The sequence below is a fragment of the Dermacentor albipictus genome, chromosome 6 (assembly GCF_038994185.2).
Source record: "Dermacentor albipictus isolate Rhodes 1998 colony chromosome 6, USDA_Dalb.pri_finalv2, whole genome shotgun sequence".
NCBI classification, from domain to species: Eukaryota; Metazoa; Arthropoda; class Arachnida; order Ixodida; family Ixodidae; genus Dermacentor; species Dermacentor albipictus.
In genome coordinates this window covers 67,096,152-67,110,796 of record NC_091826.1, presented here as the reverse complement: position 1 = coordinate 67,110,796, position 14,645 = coordinate 67,096,152, and the positions used below count along the sequence as shown (strand labels likewise).

Sequence of the window (14,645 nt, the reverse complement as noted above, 5' to 3'; positions counted from 1 at the left end):
ACTCACGTAAGGGGCAGAAACCTGGAGGCTTACGAAAAGGTTCTACAAAAATTGAGGACGACGCAACGAGCTATGGAAAGAAGAATGATGGGTGTAACGTTAAGGGATAAGAAGAGAGCAGACTGGGTGAGGGTAAATGTGACCATTAGCTCTCCATTCCTAAATCACCATAATTTGATGACATGGTTACGCTATGAACCTGGCTGAACCTGCACTGTTTATCTGACTTTGATCCCACTAAACAGACGGAACATACATAAAAATGTGTACCGCTTAATAAACGGAACTTAGGTGCAACGAAAGTCGTTGGCCTGCTCATCCTTCTTCGGAGCTTCTTGTCTCTGCTACTTTGCATCATTCCTAATATCGTTCCATTTATGTTTCACTAAGTGGACCATATTTTCAACACTATTCCAATTATCATGTGTAATGTATGTGGACTGAGTTTAAGCGTTTATTCAAACATGCTTTCCTCCGACGAGCCAGGACATTAGCTATAACGACGACATCAGTGCTAGCTTTTTTCGACGCAGTGTGAAGCAGTTCACAGACCTCACACAGAAATATTTGATAACGTTGCAGCCGTTTCCGAAATACCTGCGAACCAGCCGCAAAGATCATCTGCAAGCAGTTGGTACAAGGAAGCGATAGCGCAGCATTTGTTGCAGGTTCAGATATTTCTCAATGGTATGTAATGAATGCGAACAAGTACAAATGGATGTTACACTTCTGAGATTGCCAATAATAAAGGCTCCTAAGGCCAAGATCGACGTATGCAGAAGAAAATAAACTGTTTTTCAGGGCCACGCTTGAGAGTATTGCTGTACGTATATACTGCGTAATAAACAAATGAAGTTCAAATTACACGAGTCTGCGCACTGGAACGTCACTAGAACATTCTGGGGTCCCAAGGATGAGAGTCATAGAATACATGCGGTCAGTAGGTTCAACCTGATTTCCCGCATTATAGATCAATCACGAGCCGCGATAGGGCAAGTCAGCGACGGTCTTCTGGAAGACCACGGCATGCTGCTTTTGCGAGTATTCTTGGGTGCAACTAGTCATAAATAAGCTGTTTTAGGGCAATGCTACGAAAGTACTTGGAAGGAACCGGTCACCAAGCCGGATGACCTTCACCAGCTTTCGTGCGCTGACGAGCCCACTTTATCACAGAACGACACACTTAAGCTCGCACGTCTACGTAATTATTTTCCACAGCGTATTGTAGTGTTAAAGGAACTAGTGTGGTTTTATGCTCTATTGGGCAACAACGGAGTGGAGCTCATTTCGAGTGCCCTCTCCGCGGCGCACTGAAGCTAACCTAAACGAGCATGGCGCCCGAGTTCGGGTGTGACAGATATCCTCGCGACCTCTGGTCCCAGGAGACATGGAAGAAGGCGATGCTTCAGTAGCGGCAGTGTACGTTCTTATTCGCTGGGTAATGGAGGGTGGGAGGGGGGGTAGTAATTTAAGCTGATGAAAAAATGTTATATGACGTTAGATACGTTATCCTTGCCTGAATATTTTCTTCCCAGAGATGAAATATCAAACAGTATTGCAAAACTACGCTCCACCAGTCTATTAAACTTGAAGTTCCCTTTAGATTTTCTTCTCGTATCTCTCACCTACCTTTTTAACATCGCATCTTTGAAAACAGCCTTCCAAGTGCGCGATCAATTGGTGGCCTAAAAGGCTACAAAACTTTGTCGTCCGCCATTCCAACTAAAACTTTGAGACCTTCTCGGAGATTGCTTCAGCATGATCGTATTGTTCATTCTTTTATGGAGGTCTAATGTTTCGGTAATGCGTGCCAGTACTTCGAAACAATTGTTTTATGCCAAATGAGTCGCGTAATACGTGACAAGTTTGTATTTTCACTAGTTGAAGGTCTACCTGATTCAGGTCCACCAGAAGAGAGCGTCTTATGCTAGTGGCAGGTCTACTCTCCTCGTGTACATCGGAAACCACGCGTTTTGAGCCTTCTAGAGGTCGATGTTCAAGTGCCCACAAATGGCGAGCGGCATTCCTCGTTCTCCAGCGTTGTCGTAGCAGCTTGTGAACCCGGGCTTGTCGTAGGGTATCAAGCACGTATACATGAATCGCTGCATCGTCTCTTGGGTGACCTCGACGCTGCTGTAGATGGCGGCGCTGGTGTGTAAGTGACGTGGCCCATGCAGACATCTCTGATACCGTTTGTGCACTATTACATCGTTACCACTGGGTGAAAGGCACAGAGTGATGACTTAGATCGTGAAATTACCCACGAGAACGTATTTGTACAAGCGAGGCCGGTGTGCTAGGACTTTAGCCGTTGGCTGTATGCCTGAACGTGTTCCAACCTGCTTATGTGGGTGGGTTTGTCCCTCCGCTTTTCCTAGAGTGTGCTGAAGGCCGTCCCGGAAATGACCGAGTCTCCTTGTCAGTCAATGACCGAGGTCCTTGCACGTTGGTGGCAGCGATGATTACAGACTTCTGAAAGTTGTGGTTCTCCACTAACTCCAGAGTCCGCCCCACGATCGTGTGCAGCCTGTGCTTGGCGAGTCAAGTCATTTCATCGGCCAGATGGCAGCAGGCACACTCTGCCACGGAGTGGCAATTGAACTCTTCCCTACAGCATTGGTCATATACAAGCCGTCGAGGCCGGTTACCCGGGACAACACCGCGTGCATGAACTTCAATGAGTGCTTGTGATTGTACTGGTAGGCGATTATCTTCTCGTGGTGCGCTGTAGATTTGCGGATCGTGATTGCATTTGCGTGCACAAGATGAAACTGCTTCGTGCGGAAGGAAACGTTCGCCCTGCCAATGACCGCCGTAGTGACAGTACGCGGTCCGGCGGGCACCCAGTTCAGGTGGACGCGGATGGTGTGTGGCGTGTGTGCTGTGTGCGGATGTGTGTCGTGCGCATCTTCTGTGCCTTGGCCCACGACACGATGACGACAGCTAGCGACGGGACCTGCAGCCCGAATCACAAGATAGAGTCGTTATCATCGCGCTGGACCTACCCGAGCGTGTCAAGGTTGCCGTTAACCGAGCCATCAGTGACGTCAGTGATAGCCGTGATCATCTAAAGTTTTCTCGCACGTAGTGACAGCTCTGCAGGCACACCCCCCATGTCACTGGTCTTTATTATGGCCACTTTCGCACGCGCTGGTGGAGGACCCCGGGCGTCTCGCGCCCAACGATCCAACGCAACGGACCCAACAATTTCCGAGCGTGAAAGAAGCCCGAGAACACACGCGGAATCGCCGCACAACTCGAGGCACTTTCCCTGTATTCACGGGCTTCTTTCACGCTCGGAAAATCACTTTTGTTTAAATTGTAGGGTTCTACGCGCAAAAACCACTTTCTGATTACGAGGCACACCGTAGTGGAGCACTCCGTAAATTTCGACCACCTGGGGTTCTTTAACGAGCACTTAAATCAAAGTAAACGGGTGTTTTTGCCCCTATCGAACTGCGGCCGCAGTGGCCGGGATTCGATCCCGCGGGAACACTTTTGTATAGCACGCATTGAGCAAGAGCAAGCTGTATCGGGAATTGCTTGTGTTGCTCTACAATGTTCTCATTGACACTTTCAGCTAACCCCAATATTTGAGAAGATATTCAATTAAGACTAATTAAGACTAACAAAAGCCTTCGCAACCTCGATGATGAGTCCGTGTCCCATCTGACTGACTACATCAACGATTGCTGGCGCAGTGGTGCCCTTCCAGCCGCCTGAAAGACTGCCAACGTTATCCTAATCCCAAAGCCTGGCAAACCATCTAGCCTAAATAACTTAAAACCCATCTCCCTCACTTCATGCGTAGGCAAGGTGATGGAACGCGCCTTCTTAGCACGCATGAACAGCCACCTCGAGGACAACTCTCTCTATCCCCACACCATCATTGGATTTCGCCCTCACCATTCTACTCAAGACGCTATGTTGCAGCTCAAACATCAAGTGCTAAACGATCGTTCCCGTAACATGAAAGCCATTCTCGGACTCGACCTCACTCAAGCCTTTGATAACAGTTCCCATGCAGCTATCCATGACCAAGTCTCCAACCTCCAGCTGGGAGAGCGAGCCTACAATTAGATCCGTGACTTTCTCTCCAATCGCACGGCTACCCTCTCGGCCGGGGATTTACGATCAGACCAGCTTCCCCTTGGCAGCAAAGGCACCCCGCAAGGTTCAGTTATCTCTCCCATGCTCTTTAACTTAGTCATGATTGGCCTTGCCAAGCAACTACAGCAAGTCGACAATATCAACCATACCATCTACGCCGACGACATCACCATCTGGTCGTACCGAGGCAGTGATGGTCAAGTGGAATCAGCCCTCCAACCGGCGATTGACACGGTTGAATCCTATCTCCAAGGGACTGGACTGCGCTGTTCGCCGGCTAGATCGGAGCTTCTGCTATATAAGCCCATTCAGCGGGGTCGCCCTCCCAAACACCAATCTGATCACTGACCCTGTGACGCCAGCACCCTACGCCTTCAAGATGGCAGTACTATCCCACACGTCCCTAGTATCCGGGTTCTCGGTCTCACCATCTCTACCAACGGCTCCAACGGCTTGGCTCTCAACAAGATCTGTGCCCAATCTCAAAACACCCTACGACTTCTTAAACGTATATCTAACCGACGAGGAGCACTCAAAGAAGAAAGCCTTCTCCGACTCGTCCAATCCTTTGTCATTTGCCACATTACCTACGTTGCTGCGTACCTCAACTGTTACCGGGCTGAGCAGAACAAGCTCGACACCCTCATACGAGGAGTCTACAAGCAAGCACTTGGGCTCCCGCATTGCACCAGCACTGAACTCTTCAACCAACTGGGAGTTCACAACAACCTGTCCGAACTCATTGAAGCCCAACAACGCTCTCAGCTTGAACGGCTCACCCATACTGAAACAGGGCGCTTTATTCTGTCCACGCTTGTCTTCACCTACCATCAGCAACAGGGCCCCAAACAACCGATCCCGACCGACATCCGTAGCTGGATCTACATAGACCCTATTCCTAGAAATATGCACCCTGAATATAACAGGGCCCGGCGCCAAGCTCGGGCCGGAGCTATCATAAAAGTCCTTGCCAACGTACCTGGCGTCACATTTGTTGATGCAGCCCGATACTCCCATGGCACACGATTTGTGGCCGTCGCCACACGCGATGGAGCCCTTCACCATGCCTGCAGCGTCACTACCCCCACTGCAGAAACGGCTGAAGAAGTGGCCATCGCCCTGGCCACTTTAGATCCCACCTGTCACACCATAGTGTGTGACTCTCGCTCAGCCGTTACTAACTTCAGCAAAGGGCGTATTTCTCCCCAAGCTCTTCGCATCCTCTGCCAGGCATCACACTCTAAAGACAGCATAATCTCCCTAACATGGATCGCGGCCCATGCGGGCCTTGTCCACCCACACCTCCCCAATCTCAGCGAGGTCACCCACTCCATTGCGCGAGGCCTAGTCAACCGCGCCGGAGTTACTGGAGAGGAGTTGGACACCAGGGACAGTCTGACAACTTATAACGATCTCGTTAAGTCCTTTTACCTGAGTCGCCGAATCTTCCCCCCGCCTCACCCAAAGTTCAGCCGGGCGCAGGCTACCACCCTGCGTCTACTACAAACAAATACGTACCCTTCACCCGCCCGCCTCCACCTTATATTTCCGGACGTCTACACTACCCCCAACTGCCGGTGGTGTGGAATTCACCCGGCTACGCTTCCGCATATGCTATGGGAGTGCCCAGCACAGTACGCACAGACTAACACCACGACTCTCTCGTCGAGGTTGCATGAGGCTCTGCGGAGCTCCGCCCTCGACGACCAAACCTGGGCGACTCAGCACGCCCGCGAGGCGGCGGGGAGGCAAGCCCTCGACGTCCCTTCGTGGGAGGCGTAGGCCCGGCCATCATAAAGTGCTGGTTCTACAATAAAAGTTTATTCCTCCTCCTCCTCTCAAAGCGATGGTCAACAACACTACCTTCGTCCAGCTACGTGGCACATGCGTATACTTAAATCTTCCTGCATGATAGTTTGGACATCCTGTACACCGCGTTGGTTTACTGATGATCAACTACTTCCAGCACACAACAACGGGGCAATGATCCGCACTCAAGAATGATAGCGGGTGCTCACGTACGCTCGAGAATGTGCAAGCGCTTCTACTAGCGACGCTCGCGCAAAGACACCAGACACGCCTGCCTAATTTGCTTTTAAAATTGGTGATGACGTTCAAGAAAAAACAATAAGCTCTAAAAAACGTTTACACCTATTAGGGCATATCTTGTAGTCAAACAATAATAGGCCTCTGTCTTGGTTGCAGTTCTCTTCTTGAAAAGTCTATGCTTGCTACATTGCTATCGACAGCCCTATGTGTCTCGCTGATAAAGCGTATGCCATTTGTGATGAGGAAGTACCGAGAGCACAGCGTTAAAGAGACAGGAAGGGCACGCAATATATGTTACGATTATACGCCCCAACAGAAATACGCCCCAAAGAGCGCAGGCTGTTCTAATGTGGAAGCATTCGAGGCGCTACTTGCTTCTGAAATCTGCCCGTCGGTCCGTCCCTCTGTAACGCGTTACACGACGCGCATCATCATCATCAACATGTGGTCCTATAAAGTATACATGAGAATGCCTTATGACTACGTATGACTTGAAATCTTTGATTATGACTACATATTGTGAGTACTGAAGAGGTACTGAGAATAATTCAGGTTAATGAAAGATCAATAAGACTGTTTACGATGAAATTAGGCGTAGTTAGTGATGATTAATTCAGGTTATATAAGAACAGTGAGGCTAATGTCGATTAATTTAGGTTTGAAAATTAGCCAAATCAAGAATAATTAAGGTTAAATATTTAAGCCTAGTCATTATTAACTAATGCTACTTCAGAATATATTAAGCGCTAGCATTTATTCTCTAACAAAGGGCTGGAGCCCAAACAAAATTATGTCCCTCCTGGGAGGGTTTTTGAGTAGATAAATCTTGCTACGAGCGCAGACATTCCGACAGCAATAGTCCAAGGAAAAAAACATAGCGTAAAAGGGCGGCATCGGCAATAATAAATGTTTACAAAATCATAGTTTCCGCTTGTGTGAGAGCTCGCGGCATATGCTGGAGAAACTGATGATGTGTGGTGTTTTACGGCGCAAGGGCCAGGTTTGGCCAAAGAGCGCCATGACAGGTGGTAATGTTGACGATGTATTGTGGATGACTTGCACAATGAACTCATAGTGGTAGATGTGATATGGCTGTAAAAGGGCCTAAAAACGTACGCTGTAAGTGGAGTGGAATATAGAGGTGCTAAAATAATTACAGTGACTAGGACGTGATGTGGGCTATGGCAATGGGCTTTCGTTAAAAGATGATGCAATAAAACCATAACACTGACATCAGCGTTTCAAGAGAGCCCTTCAAGGCAGGGCTGTTAGTCATGTGCTTAAAAGTTGCCTGGCCAGATGATTTTCAGGGTGTCCGCTTCGGCTAAAAACTCTAAGACTGTTTGCAGATTAAAAAGCGGTTCATCGCTAAGAAAAAATGCAGGGTGAAAGGGTAATTTCTCGCGATATGCAGCAGGGAAATACTTTTTCCTCTCTGTTTCTATTGCAGGGCACTGGATAAGAGCATGGAGGACAGTGAGATTATTGCCGCACTTAACACAACTGGGAGGGTCGCCCCCAGTCAAGAGATGAGAATGGGTGCCATATGTGTGGCCTATCATTAATCGGCTAGGATGTGCTTCTTTGTACCTTGCTATTTTCCCATTTATCCAGTTCCCCAGTTTTGGTTTTATTATGTGAAGCTTATTCATTGCTTGTTTATCCTATTCGCCTTGCCAATGATTCCGCAATTTACTGCGTAGAAAAGGCTTTAGGTCTGCGGCAGGGATGGGGATATTTGAATCTGCATCACTAAAAGTTACTGACCCAGCGTTTTCGTCAGCAGCTTCGTTGCCTTTTATACCTTTGTGACCATGTACCCAACATATGACAATCACTTGATTGAACATATATAGGGAGCACAACAGACTGTACAGCTCACTAAACACTGAGTTTTTATATTTTCTTGGTCTAAGTAGAGCTCTGACTACACTTAATGAATCTGTAAATACAATAGCCCTAGCACGTTTTGTGAGCCTTATGTTTTGAACAGCCGATAGCATAGCGTAGGCTTCAGCTGTAAATATACTTGTGTGGATTTAGTGCTCCGGATACTGAAAATGAAGGTCCCAGAGCTGCGTAGGAAACTCTTTTAGAGGACTTGGAAGCGTCTGCATAATATTCTGTACAGGAGTACTTCTCCTGAAGTTCACGAAAATGGAATTGTATATGTGCTTCTGGTGCCCTCTTAGATATTTCTACAAAAGAGACGTCGCATTCAATGGTCTGCCATTCCCATGGTGGGAGCAGGCGAGTGGGTGCCATTTGGACATTCTCTGGGACTAAGACACCTGTTTCTTCTGTCAGTGTTGTCAAACGAAGGCTCAACGGAGGTGTAATAGCTGGGCGGTTACGAAATAATCTGGCTGTAGACTCTTCATGAATTAGTGAGTTACGTGGATGCTGAACATCTGATTTGACCTTGAGAGCATAGGAAAAGGTTAAATATGTCCTTTGGAGATGTAATGACCATTCATTACACTCCACATACAGGCTTTCTACGGGACTTGTCCTAAAAGCGCCTGTAGCCAGGCGTATACCCAAGTGGTGAATGGGATCTAGCATCTTTAAAGCACTAGGTGCAGCAGAGCTATATACTATTGCTCCATAGTCGAGACGGGACCGTATAAGGCTTTTGTAGAGGCTCAAAAGGCATCTCCTGTCACTTCCCCAAGATGTGCGGGACGAGAGCTTTAGCAAATTCATTGTCTTCAGACATCTCGCTCTCAGATATTTAAGGTGAGGGACAAATGTTAGTTTAGAGTCTAAGATGATTCCTAAAAATTTATGTTCGTGGCTGACAGATAGCCGTTGTCCATTAAGATAGATAGCAGGGTCAGGTAATATACCTCTCTTTTTCGAAAATAGAAGGCATGTGCTTTTTTGGGGGTTTAACTTGAATCCGTTCTCGTCAGCCCACTTAGATATTTTGTTTAGGCCAAGCTGTATATGTCGCTCACAGATAGAAATGTTGCATGATTTAAATCCTATCTGTACGTCATCCACATACACTGAATAAAACATTGTTCGTGGTATGACGCTATAGAGGGAATTCATTTTTACGATGAAGAGCGTGCAGCTCAGTACACCACCTTGTGGCACACCTGTTTCCTGCGTAAATTGACGAGACAGCACTTGACCAATCCTCACACGGAAAGTACGATTAGAGAGGTAGCTTTGGATCAGTTTCAACAGATTACCTCTGACAACCATACTAGCCAGATCACGAAGAATTCCAAAACGCCAGGCTGTGTCGTATGCCTTCTCCATGTCTAAAAATACCGCTAATAAAAACTGCTTGTGCACGAACGCATCCCGGATATTCGCCTCCATGCGGACAAGGTGATCTGTCGTAGATCTACCCTCCCTAAAACCACACTGCAAGGGGTCTAGTATTGTGTTGCTTTCAAGATAATTAATTAGGCGTCTATTTACCATTTTCTCAAAGAGTTTGCATAGGCAGCTTGTCAGGGCTATAGGCCTGTAGCTTCTGACCGAAGTTGGATCCTTGCCCTCTTTGAGAATAGGAATTACGACTGCTTGCTTCCAGGCAGATGGAATATAACTGGCGGAGAATATGGGATTAAAAAGTGATAGTAGGGTTTTGTGTGTTTCGGCGTGTAGGTGTTCAATCATCTCATAAACTATTCGATCGCCTCCAGGAGCTGATTTATTGCAACAGTTCAGTGCAGCCTGAAATTCTACCATGTTAAATGGCCGGTTGTAAGGTTCATTTTTATTTCCTTTCCGGTTCATAGGCTGTCGTTCCGCTTGTCGCTGATATCTTAGAAATGTATCTGAGTAATGGGATGAGCTGGAGATGTACTGGAAATGTGCTCCTAGCGAATCAGCCTGGTCCTCAATAGTGTCTCCTTGATTGTTTACCAAAGGTAGAGGATGAGTTTCGCGGCCTTTTATTCTGTTGACCCTATTCCAGGCTTTCCGCTCGTCTGTATATGAGTTGATGCTACTAATGTATTTTTGCCAACTTTCCCGTTTGGCCCGGCGGCGTGTTCTTCTGCCTAGTGACTTTATTTTCTTGAAATTTATCAGATTCTCGGCAGTTGGAGATTCGGGAAGTTGACTCCACGCCTTATTTTGATTCTTACGAGCTTCCTTGCCCTCCGCGTTCCACCAGGGAACACGTCGTTTGAAGGGCGATCTATTTGATTGAGGGATACACAGTAACGCCGCATCAACAATAAATGCTGTCAGATATGCCACGGCGTCATCAATAGAAAGTGCAGAGATGTCTTCCCAAGTCATGCGGGTGAGTTCTTTATAACGTTTCCAGTCGGCTGACTCGATTTCCCAGTGGGGGACGTATGGAGAGCATTCATCACGTTTTGTTGATTTTATGACTATTGGAAAATGGTCGCTGCCATATGGATTTTTAAGCACGTTCCACTCTAGATACGGTACGAGTGTACCAGATGCAATACTTAAATCAATCGATGAAAATGTTTTGTTTGCCACGCCATAGAATGTAGGCTCTTTATTATTTAGTAAGCATGCACCTGTAGTGAAGAGGAAGCTTTCTACTAAGCGTCCCCTAGCATCACAACGACAACCTCCCCAAAGAGTATTGTGTGCATTAAAATCTCCGACGACAATATAAGGTTCGGGTAGTTCATTCATAAGGCTTTGAAATTCTGTTCTTAAAAGACGGTAATTCGGGGGGATGTATAGTGAGGAAATTGTTACCAGTTTATCAAACAGTATCGCACGGACTGCAACTGCCTCTAGGTGTGTTTTAAGCGGTAATTGCCGGCAAGTAACACTCTTATCTACAATTATTGCAACACCGCCAAACGAGGTAAGGGCGTCGTTGCGGTCTTTGCGGTAAATGGCATACTGTGGGAGAAAGTTCGTGGGTGAAGCATTAAGATTCGTTTCTTGGACACACAGCACCCTTGGATTGTACTTATTTAAGAGTTCCTTGATGTCGTCTAGGTTGTGGAGTAAACCCCTGACGTTCCATTGTATTATCTGCGTATCCATAATGTATGTGTTTTGTGCTGTGTGTCTAGGAAATATAGATTATATAAGCTCACGAGACCTTTCCAGGCCCCTTGATGCGAGCTCTCTCTTTCTTCCCGGTACGCTCGAGGGAGCTGCGCCGGTCCTTGGGCGTCTGAGACGCCGGATTTGTGTTTGTATCCATCACCTCGTCTGAGGCGGTGGATAGTGCCCGCGGAGCAGGCACTTTCGCGGGAGTGGTGGGCCGATCTGCACGGCAGTGGCCCTGGGTACAACAGGCCCGGAGGTCTGCTGGCCCTCATTTGCGGGCGACAGAACAGCGCTGGCTGTTCCAGTGAGGGGGGTGGATGGCGTGACCGCCGTCACTCTCCGAGTGACTTGGGCGGGCGCCGAATGATGTGGCGCTGCCCCCCGGCGCGCCACATCAGTGTAGGAAGGACTGTTCTGATTGTTGGAAAAGAAACGCTTGCGTGCCTCTGGGAAAGTCAGATTTAGTTTTACTTTGAGTTCTATTATTTGTTTTTCCTTTTTCCACGAAGGGCAGGATCTCGAGTAAGCAGGGTGGTCTCCTTCACAGTTGGCACAGTGGGTTGCTGAACTGCAAACGTCAGAAGAGTGTTCGATGGAGCTACACTTGGCACAAGTCGCACGCCCTCTGCAGGTTTGTGACCCTTGCCCAAAACGCTGACACTTGAAACATCGACGCGGGTTTGGTATGTATGGTCTGACACGTAGCTTGCAGTAACCGGTCTCGATTGATTCGGGAAGAATGCTGGTTCCAAAAGTTATGATAATGTGCCTAGTTGGTATTTCTTTGTCATCTCGCCTTATTTTAATCCTTTGCACCTTGACAACGTTCTGTTCCTGCCATCCTTCTAGTAATTCACTTTCACTAAGTTCGAGAAGGTCATCTTCCGAGATGACCCCACGCACTGTATTCATCGTCCTGTGTGGGCCTACTGGGACGGGAATGTCCTCGAACGCTACAAGTTTCGAGAGTCTGTCGTACTGTGGCTTGTCGCGAACTTCGAGAAGAAGATCACCGCTTCCCATCTTTGTTACCTTATATCCTGGGCCTATTGCTTCTGTGAGGGATATGGCTACAAGAAAAGGTGATATCATTCGGACTGTCTTAGTTTCGTGTTGACTGTGAACAACGTGGTATTTCGGAAATGACTGTTTTGGTTGGATAAAGAAGCTGAAAGGTTCATCGGTGCGCCTCCTCTTCAGGGAGCGATCAGGCAGTGGGGGAAAAGCGTTTGCCATACAAAATTTGGAAATTTGGCGGTGATGGTGGCCACCCACCACCGAGCCCAACAAGGGGACGCTACAAGGTCGGGAAAGTACCTGCAGACGCCAGCCATGCATCGCCGCTATAACCAAATATAAAATACCCAAGTTTGGATAATTACTCCAGGTTAACCCTTGCCGCCGAGAATACGCAAGTGAGAAGAAGTGATAAGTAGACAGGAAAGAAGAAACAGCAAGAGAGAAAGCAAAAGATTGAAGAGGGGGACAGGGAAAGGCGACTGCCGATTTCCTCCAGGTGGGTCAGTCTGGAGGTGCCGTCTATGTGAAGCAGAGGCCGAAGAGGTGTGTTGCCTCCGCCGGGGGGCCTTAAAGGTCCAAACACCCAGCATCGGCTCAACCCCCAGGATCCCCTTTTCCCCAGACACGGCTAAGCCGCGCACGGCTACACGCGGGAGGGTCCAACCCTCGTGTGCTCGGGTACGTGGTGTCGCAACACACCAAACGCCTGCTCACGCAGACGCCCCTGCGGGGTGCTGGAGAAACTACGCCCTTGAAATGTTAAATATGTAATTGGTTTAAAATACTATGGCGATGGGAAAAACACGCCTTTAGTAACTATTGCGCCAAGTGCGCCATGTGTTATAAGTTATACAGAGCAAACACATGCAGGCTGAAAGATCTTTTCCACGAAGTTATCATCTGTTGCCTCACTTATGCAGAGTTGTTCCAACAAACAAACATTGATCCTATTCGCTTGGAGAATGACACCTGCCTGTCTTTTTTTGAGTGTGTTCGGCAGAATTGGCTAAATTGATAGGTTAGATAACTTTCATATACTGATCTGGCGGCTGTAGGTTTTAGTTCAGAACTTAATAGTGTTTTTCAAAGCATCATATACATGCACCTATAGCGTGAGATCGTTTCTGTAGCTCCTTTCATGCGTTTAAAAACAAACAAAATTTTTACCAGAATTCAGATGAACGGCAGCTTGTGAATCTGAGCCTGCTTCCTCAAAACGGCATGCGAAAGAAGGATTACGTAGACCCCGCCAACATTGGGAACGAATTGTATATGTGAGATATATTGCACACATCGGCATCTGTAGCCTCGTATGAGATTCCGTAAAGTACCACCAGATGGCGGAACGTCTCTGCGTTAAATGATAATGATAATCATTATAATAAGGCCACGGATACAGTGCATGTTGCGAGTCTGTGTGTTGACAACGGCAATACGACGGCGACCATGACCGGCTGTACACGGCTGAAATAACCTAATTACAACAAATAAATGCTAATCATGACGCACTGGGCACTCAGGCCCACATTATTTTATTCGCGATGCCCCGCCACCTGCCGTTGCTGGTTTTTTCCCCCCTGTAAGCACGCACTTGACATGAAGTTTTTGATTGAGTGAAAAATTATCTTTTCACAAAATTTTAAAAAGACATTAAAAAGCAACACGAAATATTTTTAGCCATGGTTGGCCGGTTTAGCCACTGAAGGCGAAACTTTCCTTATATTGAATCAATCAATCAAACAATTGTTGTTTCTGACCCATATAACGACGCGTTATTTTTATGGAAGCATAAACTTAGAGCCCTTTCAATGGTTGTAGCAGCGATTCATTATGTTACATAATTGACTACAATTTTCTGGTGAAACCTTAGCGGCAATAGGCCAGCACGACGTTGTTCATTCCAATGTGTTTTCGCGTGCTTGGGCCGTATTGGCGCATTATAAGTTGTAAAAGCTTCCCAGGCTGACTCTTGGATTCCTTGGAACTCTGAGTGAATATTGCCATCGTCAACGTCAACATCATATGCATCATCACCCTTTGCGTCTTTCTGCCCACTGCAGGAAGGGGTTTCTGCCAGCGATCTCCAATCAACTTTGTCAGGCGCCTGCTGATAACACCTCATGCTGGCATAATCTTTAATTTCATTACAATTGCGGTCACACAGAAATTAACCCAATTGTAAAATTGTACTTCTTAGTTTCTTTCCCCAATAAATGTCTTTCTCATCACTATCTTGCGTGGTAAGCATAGTTGAGCTTATCGTTCAAGTTACTAAACTTGAAACACGCCACCCGCCAGCAATGGTAAAACAAAACAAAAATATAGGCAGTATTTTCTTTTCTCTACTTCAGGTTAACTCCCTCAGCGTCTTCTCTTTTTCATCGTGGATACCAACAGTATGTCCAGCCTCTCTTCTTTAATATATCCGGAAAATACATATTACCAACGATTATCAT

At 47.1% G+C, this 14,645-nt stretch overlaps 1 protein-coding gene across 1 annotated transcript in view; it reads right to left on the bottom strand.

The window, feature by feature from the left end:
• Positions 1 to 14,645, bottom strand: part of LOC139047030 (phospholipid-transporting ATPase ABCA3-like) — a 177,823-nt gene that overhangs the window by 119,829 nt on the left and 43,349 nt on the right. The gene's annotated exons all lie outside the window — the stretch shown is intronic.